This window comes from Cryptomeria japonica, chromosome 7, assembly GCF_030272615.1.
Source record: "Cryptomeria japonica chromosome 7, Sugi_1.0, whole genome shotgun sequence".
NCBI lineage: Eukaryota > Viridiplantae > Streptophyta > Pinopsida > Cupressales > Cupressaceae > Cryptomeria > Cryptomeria japonica.
This window is the reverse complement of record NC_081411.1, coordinates 242,255,217-242,270,855: the sequence shown is the minus strand read 5'-3', so window position 1 is coordinate 242,270,855 and position 15,639 is coordinate 242,255,217.

Here is a 15,639-nt window from a genome sequence, read left to right as displayed (position 1 = left end):
TATGAAAACTTGATTTGACAACTTAAGGATTAAACTAGGTATGTGTTTGATAGAATCCCTTGCATGGTGAAACTTTGATCACTGTCTCCGATACTCCTGATTTTGTTGGATGAAGTCTAATCTTAAGCTAGTTTAATGATTTGAAAACTTATTTTAAGAGTGCCTTGTTGATTTTGGAAGTTTTCTCACTGATAATCGAATTTGAAGTTTTGCTACTAAGTTTGCTAAAGGACCTGAAAGGGTATTCAAAGCCGTTGATAAATTTTTCCCAAAGTGCAGGATTTGCTCTCTGTTTTTCCCTAATTTTGACTATACGCTAAAACAGAGACCAGATGCACTATAGAATGTTCAGGATGCGCTACAAAATGTTCCCTATGTGCTATGCTACCTTTCCTTTGTGCTAGCTTAGACTATTTGAAAATGATTATTCTGGATGGGTTATGCGCTATTATGTCCTGATTACGCGCTAATTTTTGAGCTGAAAGTGCTATGAAATGCTTTTGATGCGCTATGTTGATGTTTGAATGTGCTAGACTGATGCTGATAAGCGCTACTAGAAATTTCACTAGTATGAGATTGATTATGCGCTAAGTTGACTGATGAAAGCGCTATGTTTTGGTTCAAATGCGCTATTGAATGTTTGCTACGCGCTAGGATGTTGCTCCTATGCGCTAACTGTCTTGATTTATTTGTTTCTGCCATTTTGAAAATTAACACTTGTGATTTTGATGGATGATTTTCTGAAAAAATAAAGACTTGAAAACACAACACATAGAAGAGAGAACAATTTTGTCAATGCTAAACAAGTAGTGTATGTTCTTTGAGGATGTGTTCAAATCCCCAATGTTTTCATTGGTTTGGATAACAAATAAGACAAATCAAGAAGACTATTTATTCAAGGGTCATTAAGAACATCATAGCCCACTATTCTTGATACTCCGTCAGCTCAAACAACCGTGTCACCCCCTAGAGGGTGCCCATTTTTTTGCCTTTTGCCCGAAATTAACTCAAAGTGAATTGCTTACAATTGATTAGTTATCTTGGGAGATATATGGTGAGTAATCTTGGGGGTGGATTCTTCCCCACCCTTGCACTATGATATTGAAAATGTTTGGTAACTGACTCGGCTCAAAGCTTCTAATGGTAAAGTTCTTAATCAGGCTTCCGTTCGGTATTCAGTGATAAACTCCCTCAAGAGGCTTCCCAAACTTTAGAACAAAGGCTTTACGTATCTTAAAGATACTGGGGGAAGACTAATCGAGGTGAACTCACAAAGTTGGTTCCCACTTTTTGGTACATCCTGATTTTTGCTGAAATCATACATTTTTTGGAAAATATAATTATTTAAGCTTTAAGACATCCCATTTGAAGTAATTAATTGAAGAGAGTTAGATCAAAGGCTCTTAGATCAAAATTTCTTGGATAGAACCTCTCTACTTCTAAATCATACTTGCAATGGAGTCTCCTTTGCATCTATCAAATGTTGATAAAAAACCAATTTTACATTAGCTTTTGAGGGGTCAAACAAATTCATTTAGAAGTTTTGTTTTCTTAAGGATTTAGTCCTTATTATAAGCTTTCCAAATAGTATAATTTCTAATATATTTAAGTTTATTAATATATATATATATATATTTTATGAATGTAGGTTTTTCACCGAACATGAACTTCTTTGTTTAATGCATTGGGAAAAATAGCAAACTAATTCAAAAAAATTCTGAAAAATATCTATGCCCTAGGTATTGATGTCTTCTTTCTAACAAAAAAAATAAAACTTAATTTTGATATATATAGAGCAAGTTATGTGTTCAAACGTACACCTATATCTAAATTATAATTAGTCAGACTTCAAAACTTAATAAAATAAAAAATATTCAACATATCACTATCAAACCAACTGCATGCCCTGGGTATTGATGTTACAAACCAAAATTTAAAAGAGATAAATTTTTATCATTTATAGAAAAAAATTTATACATTTCGGGATGCACATCACTCTTAAAAAATGTTGTTTCCTATAAAAAACTACTTTTGAGGGAGATGGAAAAATCAATAAAATTTTATTCAAAAAAATTTGAAAAAAATATATTTAGAATCTACAAAAAGGATGTTACAAATCACTAGTTTACATCATCTACAAATTCTTAACGATTTAAAAGATATAGGTGTCAGAAAGTGAAGGTTTTTTGCAAAATGTTCATCTAAGTGTCAAAGTTGGTCAAAAAGTGGGAACCAGTATTGTGAGTTCACCAATCACTGAGAAAACCAGTTAAAGGGGACTTTTGTCAGCCTCCACATTTGATTATAGTGGGTTGGAACACTTAGCGGTAAAGCCGTTTCCCACTTAGGTCGTTCCCCTCTCACCAACCATTAATGGCGCCCTAAGGGCAACTCGGGAGGGCAGGCCTTCTAAAGGTTTTAAATGCTTGAAGTAAAGAAAGCATAAGAGTGGTTTGGCTTTTTAGACACCCAATTAAGGGGAGAACATATACCTTCCACTTTCAAGACAAGGCAAACAAGGTTCTTTTTAGCCTTCAAGACAATGATTTTCTAACTTCTATTTGGAGATGTTGCTCCAACAAGCATGTTGTTCTTTTTGACTCTTCATAGCACAATGTGTATTTCCAAAACCTTTGAAAAACAAACCTGGTCAACAAAGTAAATCTTGATGTTGGTCAACAAAAGAAAAATCGTGAAATCAATCCTCAATGAAAACTCTTTTTGTCTTGTACAAAACAATAAAAATGAGATTCTTTTTATCCTTTGCAAAAAATGAAAGTGAGTTTGTAGTTATTTTTAACCCTTTTACAAAAAAAGGAAAATGAGGTTTTGTTTTAAGCACCAAAGGAATAATGAAGTTCTTTTTAAACAACATCAAAAGAAAATGAGATTCTTTTTAACCTTTGCAAAACTGAAAGTTTGTTTGTATTTCTTTTTAACCATTTTGCAAAAATGAAAATGAGGTTTTGTTTTAAGCACCAAAGGAGTAAATGAAGTTCTTTTTAATCAACAAGAAATGAACTATTTTTAAACTAACTTGAAAAAGTTAGAAACAAAAATAATTAAATGCCTAAATAAAACTCCTCCAATCTGCAAACAAAGTTTAGTAACTTGCAACAAAAATAAAATTTAGTGAAAAATTAAGGTCCTACATGAGCTTATACAAGCCTAAATTTTACTTCTGTTACAAATTATGTTTTCTTTTTGACAGAGTCACGTGTTGGACTTCTGCACAGAAGCGCTACAAAAAGTTACAAATGTGCTAAAGAAATACTCCTAAGTGCTACACTGATTACTGAATGCGCTACATTGATATCCTGATGCGCATGAAAGAAACCCAAGTATTATGTGCTAACAATAAGCTCAAATGTGCTAGAAAAAGGTTCTGATGCGCTAAACATCATGCTAAACGCGCTTTCTTTGGATGCGCTAACGAAATTTTCTGACGCGCTAAAACAATATTCTAGCATGCTTGTAATCTTTGTCTTGCATAAAAAATGATGATTTATGGGGATGAGCCCCATGGTGGGTGCCAAAAATGTATATGGGGAATGAGGTTGACAAAAATGCACAAGTCTGATTCAAAAGACCCACACACCAATGAGACTCTTGGTGAAAGTTATAGGAACTATTTGAAATAGCTCAACTTCCCAAGGGATGTCCCATTGTTCTCTATCTCATAGGATCCCTAAAGTCTCACTCTTGCTCTCAGATCACTGGGCAAAGTGGCTTAGGAATGACAAATCCAAGAACGAGTGATGTTTGATATTGAAACTATGATGATTTAAGCTAGTATGAAGATGATACTATGATAAAGGATTAGTAAACTTATCCTAACATGATATACTAGTCTAACATGGATATGCTATGATATTAAAATGCTTCTAAATGCTATTATGATGGTTTAACAAAGAGAGGCTAAAATGCTTAGTAAAATGACTATAAGTTTGATGCACAAAGAATTGGATATATCATTAGCAAAATGACTATAAGTTTGATGCACAAAAACATCTATATCAAAATGAGAGAATGAGAGCTCTATTTATAAGAAAAATAGGGCAATGGATGGTCAAGATTGGATAATCTTAACAAGGGCCAAGATTGAAAGTTAATCAATCCATGTTTACAATTCTCACCAATGAAATGGTGACAATTGTCAACAAGAGGTTGCTTGAGAGAAGATGTAAGAAACATTACATGCTTGAGAAGACATGAGGGTTACCCTAGGAGGAAAGGGTTAAGGTTAGGTTAGGGTTATCCAATGGATAAAGCTTTTACCCAAGGGGTAAACTCTTATGGAAGGGTTAAAGGGATAACCAAACGTAAAGCCATGAATGCTTGATGAGACTCTTGGGTTAGATGAGGGTTAAGTTAGAGAGAAAGTCTCTAACCATGCAAGAAGGTTGAGTTAACCATTAATGGTTAAGAAGACTCTGGGGACAAATTTGTAAAACTCCTTCCAAATTTGGGGGAACTCAACAAGTTATCTTGTTGAAGACATAAAGCCTTTATTGCTTTTAGAAGACTTTCCTCCAAATTTGAGTTGTGACCTACTCAAATTTAGGGAAAGGAAATGATTAGGAGTTGATTAGGCTAATTGGAAAGGATTAGAAGAATCTAGAAGGGGGTTTAAGAGGCAAGTGGGAGATGTAGGAAAATGCAAGTGGATGGAGCAGGATTTTAATTAAAATAAAATTACTTTATTTCAACAAAATAGATGCAACTTGAATAAATACAAGTGGGGGGATTTAAAAAAATAAATTAGATTTATTTACTTGCAAGGATCAATTTAATTAAATGTAAATTTAATTAAAAATGGGGAAAAGGGAAATTAATTAAATAAAGTAATTTATTTAATTAAAGGCTAGAAAAGGTTTAGGTGAACTTAATTAAATAAATTGAGTAATTCATTTAATTAAAATAGATGAATGTGAAGAAATTAATTAAATATAATTTAATTAAATAGAGGAATGGGGTTAAAATGAATATTAAATATTCATTTAGGAAAGTGGTCAGATTTATATGTCTACATATATATTATATATTATATTATATTATATATAATATATATAATATAATATAATAAATTATATATTATATACTATACTATATTATATTTATAAAATGCATAATATTTAAAATGCAAAAACCCTAAAAAAATTGGATATCCGACTAAATCGGATATCCGATTTCTATGGGTATTTTTATACCCACTGTGATAGCCCATGGGTCATTTTTCACCCACGGGCTGCGATACAGGACATAAATCCGATATCGGATATCAGATTTTGAGCATAAAAAATTGTGATTTTCTCATCTCATGCCATTTTGTTGTTTTTTATCAAAATTTTCACATTTTTAATTTGTTTTTGTGTTTTTTGAATGAAACTAGGTTTCTTTAATTGAAATACAATTTTCTTTCAAATTTGTTGATTAAATTGAAAATTTCAAATTCAATCAGGTTAAATGGGGGATAGCAATGAAAATCATGAACAACCACAACCGCCACAACCACCAAAGCTATAGCAAACCCTCCATTGCCAAACCCCCCTCAATTCAGAATTTAATTGCTCAAAATTTGAACCAATTGAGGGGAATTGCAGATGTTTATAGTAGAATCCCTCATCTAGCCCCAATGTTAGATCCCATCAAAGCTATAATAAACAATGTACAAATTGTCGCTGAGGAGCACAATGCCGCTCTTTTGTGGCGAGATTCCATGAGGGCTAGATATGTGAATGGATTGATCTATGATTAGGTCAAGGAGCTTAAGATTTCGAAAGCTAATTTTGCCGTATTGTTTGTCAATCTCCGCACTAGACAACTCGTAGATGTGAAAAACCAAAACTTTCCATAAAATGGTGTACAAATGATGATATGGTGAATAACCTTTGGGATCGTTGGTGGATGGTTTTTGATAAACCACCCAACAACAATCTTGAGGTCCCCTTTTATTTCATTAAAAAATTATATGTTGAGTTTGTTTTGGGCAAGCATGTCAACTACTTTGACATCAAGCCTTTCTAGGGTGTGGGTTTAGGTATATCTCAAGTTAGACCTGGGACAGTTTGAGTAGTATAGGCCCCATATGTCCCCCCTCCTCCTGTTTATCCCCCACCTCTAGTGCAGCATCCAGATATCATTGTTGAGGCAACATCACAGACTATATTGGCTATTCACTCTTTGAGTAGCCTTTTGGTTTCTCAGGGTGGGGCACTATCTCAGCCTTTTAGTGATGGTAGTGGTGGATCTGGTGGTATTGACATGTCCTCTTCAACTCCACACATTTGTGTGCCGCATAGTTGTGCTATGTGTGGGAATCTATGCTTAGGTCTAGTTGGAGAGCCTGTTGATCCTCCCTCGAACATTGCAGATCATGAGGTGCATGAAATGCTCGATGCACCGGATGTGACGATGGGGACTGTAGGATACCCTAGAGAGTCCTTGCATCCTAGAGGTGAGGAGGTACCTTCATCATATACTAACGATGTAGTGGCGAGAGTTGTATTTTCATAGTGCATTTTATTTTAAATGAATATTTATAATATAGATAGTATTAAGTACTAATGTTTATATACATGGTCTATTTAATAGTTGATGACAGAGGAGGAGTTGACACAGGTCCATCATTGCACCTTGACAACCATTTCATTTGGCCTTGACAACTATATGGTACATATATTATTGCACCTAGTCATTTACATTTTGATTGTACATACATGCTCGTCATTTATATTAGCATTAATTAAATTATATAGTAACTTGCATGTTTATCTTATTTTACTCTTGTAGCACACAAGTAGCACGAGTGCAGTGCCACATGGTTCAAGCTCTTCTAGTGCAGTTAAAGACAAGGGAAAGGTAATTGAATGCAAACATGATTGAATTAAGAGTTAAAATAACTTATAATGGTTATACATGTCTACATAGATTAACAGTTTCACATACTTGTCGTCTTTATGTACAAAAAAATGTTGGCTTCACATCCTTGTTGACTGCGTCCATTATACCTGAAGAAGAAGAAGAAGAAGAAGAAGAAGAAGAGATGCATTAGGTACACGTGTCTATTTTATTTTGTGTTTAGTAGACATAATTTGTTCCTATCAGTGAAAATTATATGCTAACTTGTATCAATGTTATGTTTGTGAACATATGTAGGTTGTATTTGAAAATCTTGATGATATAGCTCCTCTAGCGAAGACATATGTCAAGACTCCTCCAAAGATGAAGAGGAAATGTGGAGATGAGGTAAACAAGAATTAAATTTTAGATTTCAATTATAGTTCAATGTATATTGATTTTTATGTTAACTTTTTGAATGTGAATTATATAATATAACTAATCTTAATTGTGGTTTGATTTTTCTTGTGCAGGATCCTTTAGAGAGGAGCAGTGTGGCGAAGAGGATTGATTTTGATGATCCATTAGTAGTTGAGGATGTTATAGATCATTTTGGGATACTCACATGTCTATTTGACATGTATATTTTGTATATGGACATACATTATATATATTGACATATATTTTATTTGATTATGCCATTTTTGTATATGGATATACACTTGTAATTATTTGACATTTTGATATATATAGAAGTTGAGATTCGATACAACTTGTTCCTCATGTGCATGGTATCATTATTTTAAACTTTAATCTTCAATCCAATAATTAACAATGGTTAATTAATGAATAATACAATGTTGTTTGTATAACCTTGAGATTGTATATAATTTGTTTCATCTAAATCCTAAGTGTTATATTTGGTTGCCTTTGGCAACTTCATCAAATTTAATGACAATTTGTAATAACGATAACATGGATGTACTTAGTAATGACAAACTAAAAGTAGCCAAGCATCTTCTACAGTGAAATGCAAATTTTTTGTAATCGATTGGTTACATTTAGCAACAATCTGCCACCATTAAAGTCATCTTAGCAGGGAGATACTGTGAAGAGTTTCGTTTCCACACATTGCTCGTTAAATTTAAGATTTGAATTTATGAACTCTAAAAATAAACTTGTTTTCATTTTCATTTAGCTATTGAAAGATACACTATCTCCTATTTTACCCCCCAACTTGTTCGAATGCTCAGGGCCATACCCTACTAGCACTATCCCTTGAGCGCCCTAAGTGAGAAAAATTGTCAAAATTTGACAAGCCGTATCTTGAAATCTATGGCACCTACGAATGATCTGTTTGAACCTAAATGGTTGCGTGAGGGCTGCCTACAAAATTTTGTATTGGATTTACAAGATTCAGAGCGGTCTTTTTAGGACATCAAATTTTCAGTGGGCGAAAAAATCATCAATTTCATTCAATGAAATATTGCCACAGAGCCAATTTATCATTCTGCATGTTGTGGGTGCGAACCGTCGGTTCCAATAAGTATGGTTAGGCATTCTTACCCTAGGCATACCCCTATCTTATCCCCCACTCGATCAAACACTTAGGGCCATACCCTACCGGCGTCGTCCCTTGAGTGCCCTAAGTGCAAAAAACTATCAAAATTTGATAGGTCGCATCTAAAAATCCATGGCATCTGCAAATGATCCATTTGAACCTACAAGGTTGCGTGAGGGATACCTACAAAAGCCTCTCTCGAATTTACAATATTTAGAGCGGTCTTTTTAGGACAACGAATTTTTAGTTGGCGAAAAAATTAACAGTTTCATTCAATGAAATGTTGCCACGAGGCGAGTTTATCATTTTGCTTGTTGTAAGTGTGAATCGTCGTTCCCAGTACGTTCGGTTAGGCATTCTTACCCTAGGCATATTCCTTTTTTATCCCCCCACTCGATCTAACGCTCAGGGCCATACCCTACTAGTGTCGTCCCTTGAGAGCCCTAAGTGCAAAAAATTGTCAAAATTTGACAAGTTGTATCTCAAAAAATGTGGTACCTACGGATGATCCATTTGAACCTACAGGGTTGCGTGAGGGTTGCCTACAAAAGCCCATCTCGGATTTGCAAGATTCAGAGCGGTCTTTTTAGGACAACGAATTTTCAGTTGGCAAAAAAATCATCAGTTTCATTCAATATAATGTTGCCACAAATCAAATTTCTCGTTCTGCTTGTCGTGGGTGCGAACAGTCGGTCCCAACATGTACAATTAGGCATTCTTACCCTAGGAATGCTCCTACTTTAGCCCCCAACTCGGTCGAACGCTTAGGACCATACCCTACTGACGTTGTCCCTTGAGCGCCCTAAGTGTGAAAAATTATCAAAATTTGACAGGTCGTATCTCAAAAACTGTAGCACTTGTGAATGACTCGTTTGAACCTATAAGGTCGCGTGAGGGATGCCTACAAAATTCTGCATTAGATTTACAAGATTTGGAGTAGTCTTTTTAGGAAAATGATTTTTCAGTTGGTGAAAAAATCATCAGTTTCATTCAATGAAATGTTGCCATGAGGCGAATTTCTTGTTCAGTTCGTCCTGGGTGCGAACCGTCCGTCCCATCATGTCTGGTTAGGAATTATTACCCTAGGCATGCTCCTATTTTACCCCCCCACTCGGTTGAACGCTCAGGGCCATATCCTACCGACGCCATCCCTTGAGTGCCCTAAGTGTGAAAAATTGTCAAAATTTGACAGTTTGTATCTCGAAAACCATGGCACCTATGAATGATCCATTTGAACCTACAGGGTTTTGTGAGGGCTACCTACAAAAGCCTATCTTAGATTTACAAAATTCAGAGCAATCTTTTTAGGACAACGATTTTTCAGTTGGCAAAAAAATTGTCAGTTTCATTCAATGAAATGTTGCCATGAAGTGAATTTCTCGTTCTTCTCATTGTGGGTGCAAACCATCAATCCCAACACGTCTGGTTAGGCACTCTTACCCTAGGCATGCTCTTGTTTTATCCCCCCACTCGGTCGAACACTCAGGACCATACCCCTCTAGTAGCCATGTTTGTCTGATCTTGAAGGATGTTAGTTACACCTGCCTAGTGAGTTCATTTAGAATTTTTTTTTTATCTATATGATGTTGCCGAGTGGGTGATTGTATGAAGCGGATGTGCTTCTAAGATCTCGGCTACCCAGATGACTAAAGAGGATTTTCATTGGCTTTGACCCAATTATTGTCTCGTCCACGGCTTATCGAGCTCAATAGGCATCTCATCCAAGAATGTAAACCCTAATTTTGAAAGCCTTGGTAGAGACGAAGGGTTCCAAGTGGCCACTTTGCCGTTTCTTTTCTCTTGTTCATACGTTGGAACTTCAACCCCATATTCTTTAAGAAGCACACGAAACACAATCTGTCACATTGAATTAAGCATGATGAGGATATACAGAGAATTAAGCATGATGAGGATATACAGAGAAGACAAATGCAAAGAGCAGGTTGAATTGGGGTTTAAGTGAGGGGTGAAGAACAATCCCATTCTCAAAATACAATAAAGAATTTTTAGATTCAAGGAATTTATTTTCTAAATTGATAATTGATAGCCCTCAAAATCGAGGTGAACAAAATAATACAACTACAACAATGTACTCATGTTCAAATATATTGTATATCATCAATACAACTAAACCAATTTACTCATGTACAAATACATTATATATCAACAATACAAATACACCAATGTGATCATGTGTAAATACATTGTATATATTTGTAGTCATGTACAAATACATCGTATATCATCATAACAAAGTTACATCAATGTACTCATATACAAATACAACATCCCACTTCATGTGCATCAGATATCTTCATGTCTTGAGAGCAAAGCTTATGTAGAGCAATGCCAACATATAGATAAAGAACAACATAAGCAACGTGAACATAAAAAAGAACTACATTTTCAAGAGTTGTTAATCAACACATAAAAAACATGATGATAAATGGAGAGATGGGATTATATCGAGTGTACCCACTACATTGATGCAAAAATTGTAATGAAATGGTGTTGTAATGATTCAAAAAGACCTGCATTAGCATAAAGGTTTTATGATCATTTTTTGAAATGAAATGCATGATAACAAATGAAGACGCCAGATTAACAAAAAGGTAGGATTATACAAACTATATCGAGTGTACCCACTACTTGCATGCAAAATCGTGATGCAATAGTAATGCTCATCAAAGTATACCTGCATTGTTAACACATTCTTAATATACATGTAACAAACTTGAACATTAAGGCTTTATGATCATTATTTGAGATGAAATACATGATAAAAAAAAAAGAGATAATAAAGACCTACTACTCAAGTGTGCCAGAAGGGTCATCTCTTTGCTTAAGATTATCTAGTATTGCTTCGTCATCAACAATACTCATTGTTCATATCTCTTTGGTCTTCGGTCTTGCTTGATTCTTATACAACTTGACATTTGTAGCTATGATAAGGTGTGAATACATGAGAATGGTTTTGTGTCTGTCGAAGTCTTCAAATGTAGGTATGTCATTCTTTCGAATCATGTATGTTCACAACCAATTTCCCACAACAACAACTGAACCTGTAGAATATGAGAACCCATCATCATCTATCACTGGGAGTGTTAGCTTCTTCTTTCCCTATACGCACTGTGCCAATCAATAGTTTAATCTCTTCATTCTCCTGCGATGCAATCACTACAAAAACATGTCCTGGTTGTACAAGATCTGAAAGATGGTCATTACTCAATTGAACTTTCCATATCATCACTTGACATGGATATTGTTTGAGATAAAGGAGTCAGATATTGTGGAACCCATGTATAAACCCACTCACTTGACTCGCATTGATCCCAATCATACTGAACACAACTCTGACAAAAACAAGCTAACTCTCATGTCCAAAAGGTCCATGTACTTGCCTTTGAGCTACAAAATGAATGCATCTTTGAAGAATATTTAAATGTTTGACAATCCAATCTGTCTCCCACTATGCCCTCATGAACCAACCAAAAGATTCCGTGCACTGCTGAATCAAGTGTCCCTCCTTGTGACAATGCTGAACTACAACAATCAACAATAGAACGTGCATCAGAGAAATTTGCACCTGAAATCCTCAATTTCTCCTTAACTAGAGTTCTCTTCAAACATGCACCTTCTCCATCATGTTCCCCCTTCCCATGCCTTGCTTCCAAAATACTCCAAATATGAGGTATACGCCTCTCTACATGCATTCTACTCAATCAATAAAACATACAAGCATTCTTGAATTGACCCGTGCAATTATATGACCATATGAGATGACAATCAATTGCAATACCTTTCTCCTGCAAGAACTCAAAAAAATTCTTGAAACAATGTTGCACATACTCGGAGGAGTGTGATCTATCATCACTCATATAAAAATGATACTCCCTGATTATCTTCTTGTCCTCTTCTATAATATCAAGGGCATGTCTATATGTTATGTCAACAAAAATAGCAATTTGGATTGAATTGTAATACATAGACTGTACCTCATTTTGTGGTTACAATGTATAGTTTTCTGCAAAATCAACAACCGATATAATAGTGCCAATCGGGAAAGAGTTCTTACACATCCTAAACTGTTGATCCAACCACTGAGATCTATGGGTGTGCCTTGCATACTTGTAGAAAATATTTTCCTTAAAATCCAAAACAAAATCAGCAACACTAATTTCTTTAGAGACCAACTCATAGCTAAAACCTTCACTCCTCAAAGTATATTTCACTGTCTCATATCTTTTTTTCTCAACAATATTCTTTCCAAACTCGTGTTCATTGCCCTCATGAAAACATGAATGAAATTTTTTGACAACTCACCACATTGTGAGCACTTCTCATTCAAACAATCATTTCTATATGAAAAGCATCCATCATCTCTAAGACACAAAAATAGATATAGCAAGTCTCTTGATGATCTCAAAAATTGCATTGCACTGCATGCCTGCTACATATCATTGGTATGCATCGTAAAATGAATATAACATAAAACTTTATGGTACATTGAAAACTCCTCATGGTATTTGCATTGAAAACTCCTCATGGTATTTGCAACAACAAGTATTGCAAATCTTAATGGGTACACAACTGGATGTTCTTCACAAAAGTTTTTGTACAACATTGTTTGGCTTGATTCCAAGAAATGTTTGGGGTGCGGTGTGCGGTCTCGGTTGCTGATTCTTAATTTCAAAACATGATTTACATTGGGGGATACTCTACAATTAGAGAGCCAAAATTGTTGAATTTCCTCCTTCACATTGTTGGTCAACTTTCTATCAACACGTGTAATCCTACCACCAAAAGCCCATGTATAATGCTGAAGGGGATCATCGAGTCTCTGTCTTCTTGCAAGTGCTCAATTCAAAGTGTGGGCCATTACAATGCACAAAATGATCCACAAGCCTATTTTTGTATGGTGCAAAAATCAGATATCCGATTTTTATACATATTTTTCCCTAGCACTACAAAAAATTCCCATTGGCGCCTTTTTTTGAACGTTGGTGCCCTAATGCAAACAAATCGGATATCAGATTATATTTGATATCCAATTTCTTTACATTTAAGAAAAGTGAGCGAGATACTTGAGGGAGATGGAGAGAGGAATAGAGAGAGAGAGAGAGAGAGAGAGAGAGAGAGAGAGAGAGAGAGAGAGAGAGAGAGAGAGAGAGAGAGAGAGAGAGAGAGAGAGAGAGAGAGAGAGAGAGAGAGAGAGAGAGAGAGAGAGAGTGGGGGGAAGGGAAGAGAGAGAGAGTCAGTGAGTGAGACAGAGAAGGGGAGAGGGAGAGAAAGACAAAGAAGGGGAGACAGGGAGAGAGAGAGAGAGCGAGTGAGGGGGAGAGAGGGGGAGAGAGAGGGAGAGAGAGAGAGGGGGGGGATGGGAAAGGGCTGAGGGAGGGAGAGAAGGGGAGCATATAGTGGTTTATTATTTTCATCCTTGAACCTCATGTTCACTCTCAAGGGATGATTAGAACTTATTTTTGTAAGCAATATTGGCACTAATTTTTGTATTGTAATAATGGTTCATCTTCCCACCTTAGGACACAATATGACCCCATAGGACACCATATGACCCCTTGGAGTTCATCTTGTGTCGTTAGGGGTCATCTTGTGTCCTAAGGGGTCATATGGTGTCCTGTGACCCCTTGAGACACCATATGGTGTCATTAGGGGCCATATGGTGTCCTAAGAGGTCATATGGTGTCCTATGAGCCCTTAGGACACCATATGAGCCATAAAGACACCATATGAGCCCTTAGGTGTTGTTAGGGGTCATATTGTGTCCTAATGGGTCATATGGTGTCCTATGATCCCTTAGGATACCACATGAGCGCTTAGGACACCATATGTTGTCGTTAGGGGTTGTATGGTTTCCTAAGAGGTCATGTGGTGTCCTATGACCCATTAGGACACCATACGACCCCTAACAACACCATATGACCCCTCAGGTGTTGTTAGGGGTCATATTATGTCCTAACAGGTCATATGGTGTCCTATGATCCCTTTGGACACCACATGAGCCCTTAGGACACCATATGTTGTCGTTAGGGGTTGTATGGTTTCCTAAGAGGTCATGTGGTGTCCTATGACCCCTTAGGACACCATACGGCCCCTAACACATATGACCCCTTAGGTGTTGTTAGGGGTCATATTATGTCCTAATAGGTTATATGGTGTCCTATGACCCCTTAGGTGTCGTATGATGTCCTAAGGAGTCATATGGTGTCCTATGAACCCTTAGGACACCATACGACCCCTTAGGTGTCGTTAGGGGTCGTACGATGTCCTAAGGGGTCATATGGTGTCTTATGACTCCTAATGACACTATATGAGCCCTTAGGACACCATATGGTGTCGTTAGGGGTTGTATGGTATCCTAAGGGGTCATATGGTGTCATATGACCCCTTAGGACACCATACGACTCCTAACGACACCATATGATCACTTAGGTGTTTTTAGGGGTCTTATTGTGTCCTAAGGGATCATATAGGGTCCTATGACCCCTTAGGACACCATATGAGCCCTTAGAACACCATATGGTGTTGTTAGGGGTCATATGGTGTTCTAAGTGGCCATATGGTGTCCTATGATCCCTTAGGACACCATATGACCCATAATGACACCATATGACCCCTTAGGTGTCATTAGGGGTCATATTGTGTTCTAACGGGTCATATGGTGTCCTATGACCCCTTAGGACACCATATGTTGTTGTTAAGGGTCTTATGGTGTCCTAAGAGGTCATGTGGTTTCCTATGACCCCTTAGAACACCATACGACCCCTAACAACACCATATGACCCTTTACATGTCGTTAGGGGTCATATTGTTTCCTAACAGGTCATATGGTGTCCTAAGAGGTCATATGATGTCCTATGACCCTTTAGGACACCATAAGACCCCTAATGACACCATATGACCCCTTAGGTGTCGTTAGGGGTCATATGGTGTCCTATGACCCCTTAGGACACCATACAACCCCTAATGAAACCATATGACCCCTTAGGTGTCATTACAGATCGTATGGTGTCCTAAGGGGTCAAAGGACACCATATGACCCCTTAGTACACCATATGATCCCTTAAGACACCATATGGTGTCGTTAGGGGTTGTATTGTGTCCTAAGGGGTCATATGGTGTTCTATGACCCCTTAGGAAACCATACGACCCCTAAAGACACCATATGATCCCTTAGGTGTCGTTAGGGGTCTTATTATGTAATAAGGGGTCATATGGTG